This window comes from Nothobranchius furzeri, chromosome 2, assembly GCF_043380555.1.
Source record: "Nothobranchius furzeri strain GRZ-AD chromosome 2, NfurGRZ-RIMD1, whole genome shotgun sequence".
NCBI classification, from domain to species: Eukaryota; Metazoa; Chordata; class Actinopteri; order Cyprinodontiformes; family Nothobranchiidae; genus Nothobranchius; species Nothobranchius furzeri.
The window spans coordinates 25,576,153-25,590,459 of record NC_091742.1 but is presented as its reverse complement, the minus strand read 5'-3'; positions in this window follow the sequence as shown (position 1 = coordinate 25,590,459).

Sequence of the window (14,307 nt, the reverse complement as noted above, 5' to 3'; positions counted from 1 at the left end):
TCTGTTGCGTTACTTGTTTTGCATTCACGCTCACACACCAAGGGTCAATTAAACCAGCATCATATTACCACCCAACAGCATCTTTATTCATATTCATTCATTAAAAAAAGCAAAAAGTCTTCCAAGATCAGATTTAGTTTTATCAAAACCTAAATGAATGACTTGCAAATAATCAAACTTAGCTGAAAATGTAAATTTCAGTTTCTTTTATTTAGAAACAAAAATCACAGAAAATCAATACAAATTATGAAATTTATTTGGAAAGTATGATTTTCTGCATTTTTAGCCTCTGATTTCAGCTTGAAAATAGACAGAACTCAATTTTCTTTCTTTTCTGATGTTCAGATTTTTATCAGAAAATCAAAACTTTGACAAGAAAATGCCAGGTGGCCAGTAGAAAAGGAAGCGCCCAAGCAAAGGATTTTAATTTCCTTTTGGCCTTTAAAACAACAACAACAAAAAAAAACTTTACGCAAAGCAAAATTCACACCATTCTGCAATTATCTGATTGCAAAACCAGATTTTAGAATAAATAAATTATAACAATACACTTCAGAACCAGTTAAAATTGCAATATCCAGTTTAAATGTCACCAAATGTTGCTTCAGTTATTGGTTCTCCAACCTCAGTACCTGTGTCTGAACTCTGCTCCATCGGTCAGCAAAATAAAAGAGGTGTGATGTTCACGGAGCAAATAGCCTCTGACAGGATAATATGGCCTCCTGTGGGTGTGAAACAGTCAGAAACCAGCGAGAAGAAAACAACAGAAGTGACACCTGGGGTTTTCTAAATGGGCCTCATAAAGCAGCAACTCCCTCCATGGATGAAAGAAAGAAAACAATCTTTTATATAGCCACACTCAAGATAAAAATTCAAGAGGCGCTTGAAGAAAACAAAAAATTTTAAACATAAAAATATGTCTAAATGGGGGAAAAATTTTTGATTAAAACATTTAAGGAAACGGAGAGAGAAAATGAATAGGAAATAGGGGAATCAGTGAATCCCGGGAAAGGTGGAATAGGCAGAAAGGGCAAAATAAGGAGAGGGTGGTGATGAAGGTCACTAAAACCAGCTTGAACAGGTGAGTTTAAAGGAGACCACTGAGTCCACTGATCTCAGGCTCAATGGGAGAGAGTTCCAGAGTCTGGGGGCCACAGCAGCAAACGATCTGTCACCTTTGGTCTTTAGCCTGGTGCGCTGCACAACCAGTAGGCTTTGGTCACTGGACCTCAGGGACCTGCTGGGGGTGTAGGGACTAAGAAGATCACCAATGTAAGATGGTGTTTGTCCATGTAAGGCCCTATAGACCAGAACCAGGATCTTAAAATGAACCCTGAGATTGACTGGCAGCCAGTGAAGCTGGAGGAGAAGCGGGGTGATGGGAGTGTACTTTACTTCCTGGGTGTACCCAAGACCTCAAGTGGGAGCCCACCATCACCTCCATCATAAAAAAAGGCCCAGTAGAGGATGTACTTCCTGAGGCAGCTGAAGAAATTCAACCTTTCAGTACAGTCTATGAATCAGTTCTAAACCGCAATCATCGAGCCACCATCGGGGACATGAAAAGACTGCAGTGTGTTGTCCGCTCTGCTGAGAAGGTCATTGGCTGCAAACTCCCCTCCATGTTATTGAGATGTGCAGGTCGGATCACAGCAGACACGTCTCACCCTGGACACAGTCTATTTGACTCGCTCTCATCTGGCAGGAGGCTCCAATTTATTCGGACCAGAACCTCTCGCCACATTCTTCCCCTCTGCGGTTAGGGTTAGATTCAAGAATTTCCACAGTTACGCTGATGATACACAGTTGTACATCGCTGTGTCTCTTGATGCTTTTAGATGTGGCAAGGTGGAAAAAGGAGGGCCCGGGTGGGATTCAATCCCCAGACTCCCGGGTGAGAGTCACGCGCACTAACCAGTAAGCCAAAGGGACATCCCCTTGCCCAAGTAGCCAGGGCGCATGATCAATCGGGACACTGTGACAGGATGCTCACACTGCCACATAGACATTAAATCCTGGATGGCAGAAAACTCTCCAGCTCAACCAGGACAAAACTGAAGTTTTAGTCATCGGTCATGAGGCCCAGAGAGAGAAACATTTACCAAAACTACAATATTTGTCTTTTAATCCAGAGTGAAGAACCTGGGTGTGATTTTGGACTCTGAGCTGTCTTTTATCCCCCACATTAAAAACATCACTAAAAAAGATTTTTATCATCTCAAGAACATCGCCAGAGTCCGACCCATTCTCTCTCAAACCAATACGGAGACGCTGATGCATGCTTTTATAACCAGTAGAATTGATTACTGCAATGCCCTGCTTTCTGGTCTTCCCAAAAAGAGTACTTCAGGTCTACAACTTTTACAAAACTCAGCAGCACATGTCCTGACGAAGACCGGGAAGCGGGAGCACATCACTCCGGTTTTAGAATCACTGCATTGGCTCCCCGTATGTTTCAAGATCAATTTTAAGATACTTTTAGTGGTTTTGTGTCAATGTTATTGGCCCATCTTATCTCTTACAACTGCTTTTACCATATGAACCCTCGCGGTCCCTGTGCTCCTCTGGCAGCCATCTCCTTGTCATTCCTAAAGTCAGGACACACACTCACGGCGAGGCGTCTTTTAGTTATTACGGCCCTCGCCTCTGGAACGGGCTCCAAACAGCATGCTAATCTTTCCTGTTGAGCAGATAACCAGCAACAGATGGTTTCTCAAAAACCAAATCCTAACATTTAATCGGCAGCTTTTATTTTGAGAAATGTTTGAACTGATATGACTGAAAATTTGGTGTACTGATGTGTTTTAGGCACATTTGTTTTACACCTTTGCAGCTACTACCCTGGTTTATAGAATTAACCTCTAACAGTTTAGATTTAGAAAAAGGTCCCTCCCTTCATCACAAGTAAGCTTTAACCTTCATCCATCCATCCATTGTCTGAACCCGCTTGTCCACGCTGGGTTGCAGGGTGCTGGTGCCTAGCTCCAGCGGTCAACGGGCAATCAGGCGGGGTACACCCTGGACAGAGAGCCAGTCCATCGCAGGGCATTACAGAGACACACAGGACAAACAATCACACACACACACACACACCTAAGGACAATTTAGACAGACCAATCAACCTAACAGTCATGTTTTTGGACTGTGGGAGGAAGTCGGAGTACCTGGAGAGAACCCGTGCATGCACAGGGAGAACATGCAGACTCCATGCAGAAAGATCCCAGGCCGGGAAGCGAACCCGGGACCTTCTTGCTGCAAGGCAACAGCTCTAACCACTGCGACTGGCCACTGTGCAGCTAAGCTTTAACCGTCTCGAGCAGAACTTCATGTTCCCACTGATCTTTTCATAAATGTTAAATAAAGATTTTTGTAAACTTGAAATTGAAACGGGTATAAAGAAACCCACTTGGCCCAGTTGTTCTTTCCTCATGGCACCGCTTGAATCTGCAGATGGTTGTTTCTAGATTTTTACTGAAATGTCACACACTGGATCAAATCCATATTTTAAGGCAGACATTTGACCATAAATAGTAAGTGTTTTAAACCCATGAGCAAACTGTTGTCACAGTTTCACATCAAGTCACTTCTGGCCTCAAATCATCCAGATGGATTATCAGGATTTGTACCTTTGTCATAAACCTGTCATAAGCCTAAGCAGAGAGGCCCAGACTTCCCTCTCCGCAGCCACTTGGGCCAGCTCCTCCGGGGGGATCCCAAGGCGTTCCCTGGCCAGCCAAGAAACATAGTCCATCCAGCATGTCCTGGGTTGGACGCCCGGAAAACCTCACCATGGAGGCATCCAGGAGGCATAATAATCACATGCCTGAGGCACCTCAATTGGCTCCTCTCAATGTGGAGGAGCAGTGGACCTATTCCAAGCCCCTCCCAGTTGACCGAGCTTCTCACCTTATGTCTGAAGCCTGATTCATGCTTCTCCGTCAGCTCCAACAGGGAGAGACACGCACGTACGGACGGAGACATTTTGCCCTCATACTTCTCCGTCTCCTGGGGAGCGTTGCAAAGCAATTCCCCTACAGGACAGCAGAGGGCGTAGCGCTGTTCTGTGGTATCCTGTCATGTATCCGGTCCAAGAAAGAGTGTTCATATTGCGTTTTTTTTTTTTTTTGTATATAAGAGACTTTTTAGCATGGACAAATTTGTCTCTCATCCTCCTCCACCTCTTCATGCGCTCGCCACCTCTAAACCCACGTTTCCTGTCATTTCCGTCCACAAATAAAATGCCTGCTGCGCATCTTTTCACTCCTCCAGTCACGGGGGAATTAAACGTTCATATTTTTGGGTGTTCTTCAAGCTTCTCTGTGTCTGCCGCTAGTTATTCTCAGCACTCTTTATGTTTTGAGGGTGCAATGGCAGCGGTGTAGACGACAGCGGTGCCCTGACCAATCACAAGCTTGCGTTCTCCATCTCGACAGACGGATGTTTAGGACAGAGAGCTAGACTCCGTACGTCCTTGCGGGGCTCTCCAGCAGGCCCGCAAGGACAGATAATGGCGTTGTGTGTCTCTGCACTGACGCAGACGCAGAAGCATGAATCAAGCTTTAGGGAGAGCCCAGACACCCTGCGGAGAAAACTCTTTTTGGCCGCTTGTATCCCCGATCTCCTTCTTTTGGTCACTACCCAAAGCCCGTGCCCATAGATGAGGAATAGACTGACCGGTAAATCAGCTCTCTCTTCACCACGACAGATCGGTACAACACCCGCATCACTCCAGAAGCAGCACCAATCTGCCTTTCAATCTCGAGCTCCATCTTTGACCCGGAGAAGCCGTTCTAACCATTTTCCGAGTCAAGACCATGGTCTCGGATTTAGAGGAGCTGATCCTCATCCGAGCTGATTCACCTTCGGCTGCGAATCACTCCAGCGAAAGCCGGAGATCGCGTTCTGATGCAGCCAACAGGACCACATCATCTGCAAAAAGCAGAAACCTGATCCTTGTGTCACCAAAACGGATCCCCTCAACACCTTGGCTGCGCCTAGAAATCCTGTCCATAAAAGTTATGAACAGGATCGGTGACAAAGAGCAGCCTTGCCGAAGTCCAACTCTCACTGGGAACGAGCCCGACTTACTGCTGGCAATGCGGACCAAGCTCTGACACCGGTCATACAGGGACCTAACAGACCCGTATCAAAGGGCCTGGTACACCATGCTCCCAGAGTACCTCCCACAGGGCCCCTCAAGGGACGCGGTCGAACCATCGACATATACATATGTGGACAATGAGTTTCCATAGTCTCCAATAACAAGTTTTTGAAGGGAAATGGGAGGTGGCCACCACCGCCATTTTGACCGTGTCACAGGTTCCGTCAAGCCCAGACAATTCCACAAAAGGGAAGAGAGGTGGAGCTGAGGGTGGGGCTGTATGGATGGTATCAAATGATGACACCCGGTCGAACTAGCTACAAGCTATCCTGAAGCTAACCCTGGCTAACCCAAAGCTAACGCGGAGGTGGGAGCTAAGCTAACGGATGTAGCTACCTAGCTTCAACTGGAGCTAACTCTGTGGAACACCCGTCGACCTGAAGCTCACACGAAGTTTAGGTGGAGGTTTGTGGCGCTTTTTCGTGAAAAGTACCCTTCTGTGACTAAAAAAGTATTAAATCGGTAAGTTTATAATTTAATTCCGTAATGAAAATATATTTTGCTTTGAGCAAGTTTTCAATATTTTTAACGTACCGTATTTTCTGGACTATAAGTCGCTCCGGAGTCGCACCAGCCATAAATTGTAAAATGAAGAAGAAAAAATATATATGTAAGTCGTTTTTGGGGGGACATTTTATTATTTTTCTTACAAAATCTGAGACCAAGCGTTTCACATTGCAAGACAAGCACCGGGTCGAACGCCTTCTCCAAATCCACAAAACGCATGTAGACTGGTTGAGCAAACTCTAGGACACCCCTAGTATAAAGCTGGTCCCGTTTTCCACGACCAGGAAGTAAACCACATTGCACATCCTGAATCCGAGGTTCGACAATCTGACGGATTGTTTTTTTAACAACTCTGATTAAAAAAAACATCCTGAGCCTCTGAGTTGTTATAAATTCTTCCTAGAATCTAAACACACACCTGCTAGCCTAATTAAAGGCCATATCAACCTTAGGTGTGGATGTGTGTGCTCATAGTTGCTTGTATTGTTCCTGTGATAAACTAACATGTCCAAGGCGTACTGTGCCTCTCTCCCTTTCAACTCATCATGACCCTAAAAACGAGTGTTTTTATATTAAATTAAACAATATGTCTTATTTTTTAGAAGGTACCGGAAGCATCACGATTTTTAGACATCTTGAGAGAAAAACAAATTGTTTTTGTAGTGACTGAGGTGTTCACTGGTCTTTTGTACTAAGATTAGCTCGAAAGTCCCTGACTGCCCTCTCATTATCCTTTTGTTTAAAGACAACAATCATCTAATATTTTTTATTACAGTACCTCAACAATCTTTTTGTTTCTTGTGAACCTGTTGAACAAAACTCACTTTGACCGTTCACCTTTTGTTCCTCTAATCCCATCGTCCCCCCACCCCCTTGACTTTTCTATCCACCAACCCTGTTTAAATGCAAATACATGTTTAATGCAAAAGCACAATGAAACAAATGTCTCTTTTGTGGCCACACCCTTGCCGTGTGTCACCTGGTGAACGTGAGGTGAGTGAGTTAAATTTCCCGTCTGACGAGCTGGCAGCAGATGGGTGCGAGGAGCCTGCTTTACAGGTCCGTCAGGGCGGAAAGTTACCTGCAAACACACATCCGTTTCTTTCTGTTTGAATTCACAGAAAATAAAAAAAGGAGCTATTGTCATGACTCTTTTGGTACGCTGAAGCTTCTAAATTCAAATCTAACTGAATGTTTATCAAGCTGTGAATACATTATTTATTCCTGTTTTTATTTTGTATGTCTCCTCGTTATTTCCTCCACAGCCTGAGTCATATACACCACAGATGTCTGATGACAGCTCCTCACTCTGATCATGCTCTTGGCGGTGCCGCGCCGTCTGTGACCAGAGATTTAATCCGAGTATGTGGTTTGAAGGAACATTTAAAAGCAATAAATAAATAAAATCCCTCTGATTAACACAAGCTGACATGAACTGTTTGTGTTTACTTTGTTTTTTATAATAATTTAAGTGAAGCTGAATGGAAAGTCTGTTTCATCTTTTGAGTTTTGTGAATCATTAAGACCCTGAGAACATTTCCTGGACTAATGACAGGCCTCTTCTCTATATGCCTAATAAAATGGCTCCGCACGCAGCCATTGGGCATCAGTAGGCCTTGGCATACTCTGTAATCAGCTGCAGCAGAGATGAGAATCACTGAGATGTCCTGATCTGACAAATACCCCCATGGTGACGTAAGTACCACACCTCACGCAGAACGACATCAGCACGGGACAACAGACGATTAGAGGAAGAGGATCAGACACCAAGGATGATGCGATATTCTGTTTTTTCAAAAACCTATTTTTTATTTTTAAGAAAATCTAAGTAAACAAGCAGAAAAAGCAATCCTCGAAATTGAGTGTGACGCTGAAATTATCTTTTTAGTTTGTACCTAAATGTGTTTTAGTTTTATGATTTGTGTATAAAAAAGTCAATTTTTCATATTTCAGTTTTAGATCGTTTGGGATTTTTTATTTTACTTTATTTTGGCTCAGCCACTTTTTAAACACTTTTAATTAAAGGTATTTTTTAGAAAAAGTCGTGTGTTTTTATTTATGTGTCCCCCCATTTTAAATTTTTTTGTTAATTTAATTTTAATTGTTTGAAACACCTTTTAATAAAGTGATAAGTTCCACCTTGTTGCATCATCACCTTTGGACATGTGACTCGTGTCACTCTGTTGGACTTTCCGTTAATTACCCGTGTCCAGACTTTCTGGTGTTTCTTGTTTTTTATTCAGTATTTAGATATTTTCCATGTTTTTTATCTTGTTTGGAGTCTTAAAAGATACACACATCCAGATTCAACACACATCCAGATTCAACACACGTCCAGATTCAACACACGTCAACATCTTTAGGTTTCATTCATTTAGCGTAAGTTTCTTCCTGCACATTAAAAGTTTCCTTTTTTTTAATCAGCCACAAAAACAAAGTACTAATTTTCCACTAACAGTGAATTTATTTTTATTTTTTACAGAAAGTTAACGTAGCTAAAAGACCCACAGTTCCCTCACACAGAGTCTGTCAAATCTCCTATAAAAATACTCTTATCAAGTAAAATTGTCTCTCATCAAAATAAAGTTGAGTCAACCATGAAGACACCAGCCGTCGATGCTGGTGACACAATCAGGCTGAGTAAGCCGATTTACTATTCTGTGAGTTTCGGACAGCAAACAGGCACTTTCTGCTGAACAAGTCGAGACACACACTTGCTGCGCTTTCAGACACATGGAACAAACATACAGAGTCTGTGTTTGTATTTTGTTCTTGTAGAACGTTTTCTGTTCTGTCTCTTAAACCTGAAACAGCCTAGACCCCACTTTGTGCCAGCGAGGGGACTTGGGTCTCTTAAGTTGACTTTCATCATTCACTCTGTTGTTGTGTGTGTGTGTGTGTGTGTGTGTGTGTGTGTGTGTGTGTGTGTGTGTGTGTGTGTGTGTGTGTGTGTGTGTGTGTGTGTGTGTGTGTGTGTGTGTGTGTGTGTGTGTGTGGGTGTCACAACACACCACCTCCTCCTCCCTCCTCTCACCGTCCCCCGACGTCTCTGTGAGAACACCTCTCCCCCTTCATTCCCAGACACAGACACACCCCATGTAGAGTGTCCCATCCAATCTGATCACACAATTCCCAAATACAAATGACTCTTAGTTTTCCCTCCTGAACATGGTTTAACTGTCACTTTGGCTTATTTTTTTTCTTCAAACTGATGACTCAAAATTATAAACAGCTCGTCGTTTGTTGTTCTTCTGCAGCTTGACTTGATGTGTTGACATCCGTTTCATCAGTTCTGCTGAACATTAGAATCCTTCAAGGACCCAGAAATGGAATGTTACTGGTTGTGTGACATCACTAAAACAGGAAATCAAAGACAACAGATCACCTCTGTTGACAAAAGGTGGCTCCAACACCACTCATTTATTTCTTTTATCAGGTTAATAAGATTGTTTACATGTAATCACCACAGTGTGTTGTTAGGACTGAGGCACATTCAGCCAGTTAATCAACACCAGAAGATCAAATATAATGGTTTTGTTTTCAGTAAGGAGCCTCATCAAGTACGATTACACATAAAAAGCAACAACAAACAAATGGTGGGTCTACAGGAGCTCTTGCAAAAGCCAGGTGGAAGTGAGTCTTCAGCTGCTTTTTAAAGGAGACCACTGAGTCCACTAATCTCAGCAGCAAATTATCTGCCAGCTTTGGTCTTTAGCCTGGTGCGCTGAACAACCAGCAGACTTTGATTACTGGACCTCAGATACCTGCTGGGGGTGTAGGGACTGAGAAGATAACCAATGCATGATGGTGTTTGTCTCTGTTAAGCTTGGTTTATGCTTGACGCATTTACTTTCCGCTTGGTGATGCGGCTCGCGGCTGGAACGCGCTTCACAACTCGCAGCGTTTATGGTTCATGCGGCTTGTCTCTGCGGTGAGCCAATATTCTCCCAAACTGTAGGGGGCAGCATGGAGCTCTACAACATGCATCCAACACTACACCATAGTAGAAGTAGAAATGACTGTTTACAACGTGGCATTCCAGCATTTTTAACAGCGTCCTCGTCTTTTCCGACAGTGCGAGCCATTTCTCTCCAAGAATTATTAACAACATGTTGATCACGGTGATCTCTGAGAGCTGAATCATACAAATGTCTGTATTTACGAACCTCTGCCATACTAGTTCTTGCCGGTCCGCCATGTTTGTCCACGTCCGACCGTCTGCGTGGTTAGAAAATTTCCTAGGTGTGCGTTGTGGAAATTTTGGGCCGTGCGGAGGCGCGGTGGAGGGGCGTGGTTGTTAAAATGACGCAACTTTTCCGCGCGGAGCCGTGCGGACCTCGCGGACGCGTCAAGCATAAACCAACCATAAGGCCCTATAGACCACAACCAGGATGTTGAAATGAACCCTGAAGTAAACTGGCAACCAGTGAAGCTGGAACCGAGCACAGGCATTCTGAACCACCTGTACCTGACAAGTGAAAAGCAAGTTGCAGTAGTCTAAATGTGAGGAGATGACGGTGAGAATAACAATCTCAAGTTCAGAGTGTGACAGTTTAGCAATGTTCCCGAGATGCAAACTGACATGAGAATCCAGTGTGAGAGCTGGGCCAAAGGTCACACCAAGATTTCTGACAGAGGGTTTTGGTGTGAGAAGCAAGCTGACCAATGTCCTTTTTACAAGAAACAGTGTGCCGGAAAATATGCATAATATTAATGCAGCAGTGTGTATTATAAACATGCCATGCCGGCATGGCGATGTGCAACTTTTGCAGTATTGGTTCCGTCTCTCTTGGTAGTAATATTGCGGTCATTATCTGTCTTATAAACGGTGATTGCACCTTGTTGCAACAGAGGGAAGTCTCGTGATCACATGGGGAGTTGCTGCTGACCGGCGGCAACTATATTGAAATGAAACTAAACACGGGCCATAAGTTTCACTTTAGTAAACAAAAGCAGCTGAGATGGTAAACTGAAGTGGTGCAGCACTCCAGGAGCGTCTCTCTGTTAGAGCGAGAGCTCAGATCACCAGAGACCATAGACGTAATTTTTTTTGGGGATGGGGGTGGGGGGGTGGGGGTGGGGGACATGTCCCCCCCACTTTTTCCAAAGTCAAGTTTTGACCCCTGCACTTTTTACCATCCAAAAACAATATTACGCTATATTAAATTGACACTGGTTGAGCTCTAGGACCAAGCGGAAAACAACCGTTTGTGTTGAAGCCTGTTTCCCATTAGAGCATACTGTAAAGATATACAGCATTTCTAATGTGAAAATTACGTCCATGCCAGAGACGGCACGGAGACTGTGGGGAACCGACACCTTTAGGAGAGGCTTGTCAAACAATTTTAGTGAGCGTGGCTCTGATTGCAATAAAAAGCAAGTTATGTCCAAGATTAACGGAAATCTGCGGCAGCACAGAGACTGCCCCCATACCCCCTTTACCCCACCATTGCATAATGTTTTATAAAAAGGACACGATTGCACAACACGGTCTGACCACTTATTAATGCAATTGACGACGTTGTTTTGTAAAAATGGCTCTAGAGAGTCTCTGACTTTGGGAACCAGCTTGTCTGTGGCACAGATGAGGATCTCAGTCTTATTTTCATTCAGCTGTGGAAAGTTTCCAGCCATCCAGGTTTTAATAGAGCAGGTGTGTAACAGCTGCAGCTTAGACATCTCATGTATGTGTACAGTTCAATGTCATCTGCGTAAAGATGGTAGCAAGTGTTGGAGAGGGAGTAGATGAAGGAGAAACAGTAGAGGCCCCAGCACAGAACCTTGTGGGACACCATGGGCAAGAGAGGCCAAGGACAAAAGCTTGGAGAAGCCCGGAAAAGAAACGCTCAGACAGATAAGAGAAAATGAACTCCAGTGCAGTTACTGATAGGTCTACCCGGTCTCAGGTAGTGGTCTACAGTGTCAAAAAGCTGCAACAGGTCCAGCAGAATCAGAACAGAACAGTTCCCTGGCCTGCATCACTTTTGCACTAAACATGTGCCTGGCAAGATTGTTTTGTTCAATCATATCTTCTTATTTACATATGTTAGTTCATAGGTTGAAACAGAGGGAAAAGAAAACATTCATTGTAGTGGCTGGTTCCTGTATAAATGCTAAGTCCCACACTCTCCATATAAACAAATGTGATATCTTCCCAATCGAAAGATTTAAATGCACCTCAAATCATTTATACATGCAGTGACTCCTGCTAATTTACACATTTTACCTAGTTGTTATGATAGAAAAAACCCTGATTGTGTATATGAGAAAATCTGCATTTGGACAGAAGTTTAAAAAACATTTTGACATTTTTGTGGGGGTTCACAGTTCCCTCCATGAGTTGTTTGGCCTAAATCTCTTGATAAGAGAATTTTGAAAACATTAAAAATATTTGTGCAGCATATTTCTTCTTAAAATCCTTGTACATGTCTTCCTGAACTCATTTCAAGCCAATTGGCCCAAACAAATTCTTGCTATCTGAATCTGACGCCCTGGTAGCCTTGAGCGGCAAACAACAAACCCCCACGAAGGAATGCAGACAGATGCTGTGAAAACCCGACCTACACCCCCGCCTTCGGATTGGTGGACTTCAGCCTGGCGAGGTCATCAATCTGCAGGAGTCAATGTGCTCTTCGCTTCTCCCAAGATCTCCCTCCCACCTGTGACTGTACCGTAGATGAGCTCCGTAGATGGCTGCTCTCACTGGGGGAAACAGGATCCCCCCCGCCTTCCCATTGGAGTCTCATGTTATGTTGTGTTGTCTGAAGTCTGTTGCTTATTTGTTGAGGTGTTTTTTTGCAGAGCAAAGCTGCCCTCCTGGTGGGAGGGTAACTGTGAAGTGCGTTTTTTTCCCTTCACCTGAACCAATCCTCATGTTACTCTCTGATCTCTATTAAGGTAGCGCGACTCAGGGTTGCGAATGACCACAGTCACCAATTCTTGTCATGTGTCTTGCCCAGTATGTCTGATCTCTGAATTGTGTGTACTGAAACTCTAATTTCCCTCTGGGATTAATAAAGTATTGATTGATTGATTGATTGATTGATTGATTTCAATTTTATTTCTGCATATCAGAGCATAAAAGAAATGTGAGATAATTTTGTTCGGGGTCGGTGACCGTATTGCAATTAAAATGAGTGTAAATTACAAATACCAGCTCAGTGGCCTTGTGGTATGAGTGTCTGCCCTGATGTTGGGGTTCAAATCTTGGTCGGGTCATACCAAAGACTTTAAAAATGGGACCCAGTGCCTCCCTGCTTGACACTCAGCTTTAAAGGGGTTGGACTGGGAGTTAAACCGCTCCCCACGGAGATAGGTTGAGTGCAGAAGACACATTTCACCACACTAGTGTGTGATGACTTCAAATTTAACTTAATAATTCATGCCCAAAAAGACATTTCAAGGCTAGAATATTTGCACAACTGTCTCACATTTTATTTTCCTAACTTGCTATATCTGTGTTGTTTTCGGTTTTAATACAGTTGTCTGTCTGTAGTCATTACAGCAAAGGGAGCTACCGGTTGCGTTTACTCAGAAAATCAGAGTTAAATCAATCAACTTAATGTTTTTTAGTTGCCTTTAGCTTTAGGTTTAAATGCACACTGTTGCGCAAGTGAGTGCTCACACCCGTGTAGGTCACTTATGTAACCCCATTGTAGGCTTTGCATCGACCTTACACACCCACAACTCAGATTTTATATTTACTTCCAAGTTTAACAAGCAGAACTTGTATTCTATAGGTGGCTTCCATTTGGAAGTGAAGAAACGGCTCAGAAAAAGCTGGATCATCGTCGTCTTCCTCCGCTTATCCGGGTCCGGGTCGCGGGGGCAGCATCCCAACTAGGGAGCTCCAGACCGTCCTCTCCCCGGCCACCTCCACCAGCTCCTCCGGCAGGACCCCAAGTCGTTCCCGGACCAGATTGGAGATTTAACCTCTCCAACGTGTCCTGGGTCGACCCGGGGGCCTCCTGTCGGCAGGACATGCCCGAAACACCTCCCCAGGGAGGCGTCCAGGAGGCATCCTGACCAGATGCCCAAACCACCTCAACTGACTCCTTTCGATCCGGAGGAGCAGCGGTTCTACTCCGACTCCCTCCCAAATGTCCGAGCTCCTCACCCTATCTCTAAGGCTGAGCCTGGCCACCCTACAGAGGAAACTCATTTCGGCCGCTTGTATCCGCGATCTCGTTCTTTCGGTCATTACCCAAAGCTCATGACCATAGGTGAGGATTGGGACGTAGATCGACCGGTAAACCGAGAGCCTGGCTTTCTGGCTCAGCTCCCTCTTCACCACGACAGATCGGCTCAGCGTCCGCATCACTGCAGACGCTGAGCCGATCCGCCTGTCGATCTCCCGATCCCTCCTACCCTCACTCGTGAACAAGACCCCGAGATACTTAAACTCCTCCACTTGAGGTAGGACCCCTCCCCGACCCGGAGTTGGCAAGCCACCCTTTTCCGGTCGAGAACCATGGTCTCAGATTTGGAGGTGCTGATCCTCATCCCAGCCGCTTCACACTCGGCCGCGAACCTACCCAGCAAGAGCTGAAGGTCAGAGCTGGAAGAAGCTAGGAGGACCACATCATCCGCAAAAAGCAGAGACGAGATTTTCCTGCCACCAAACTCGACACACTCCACAC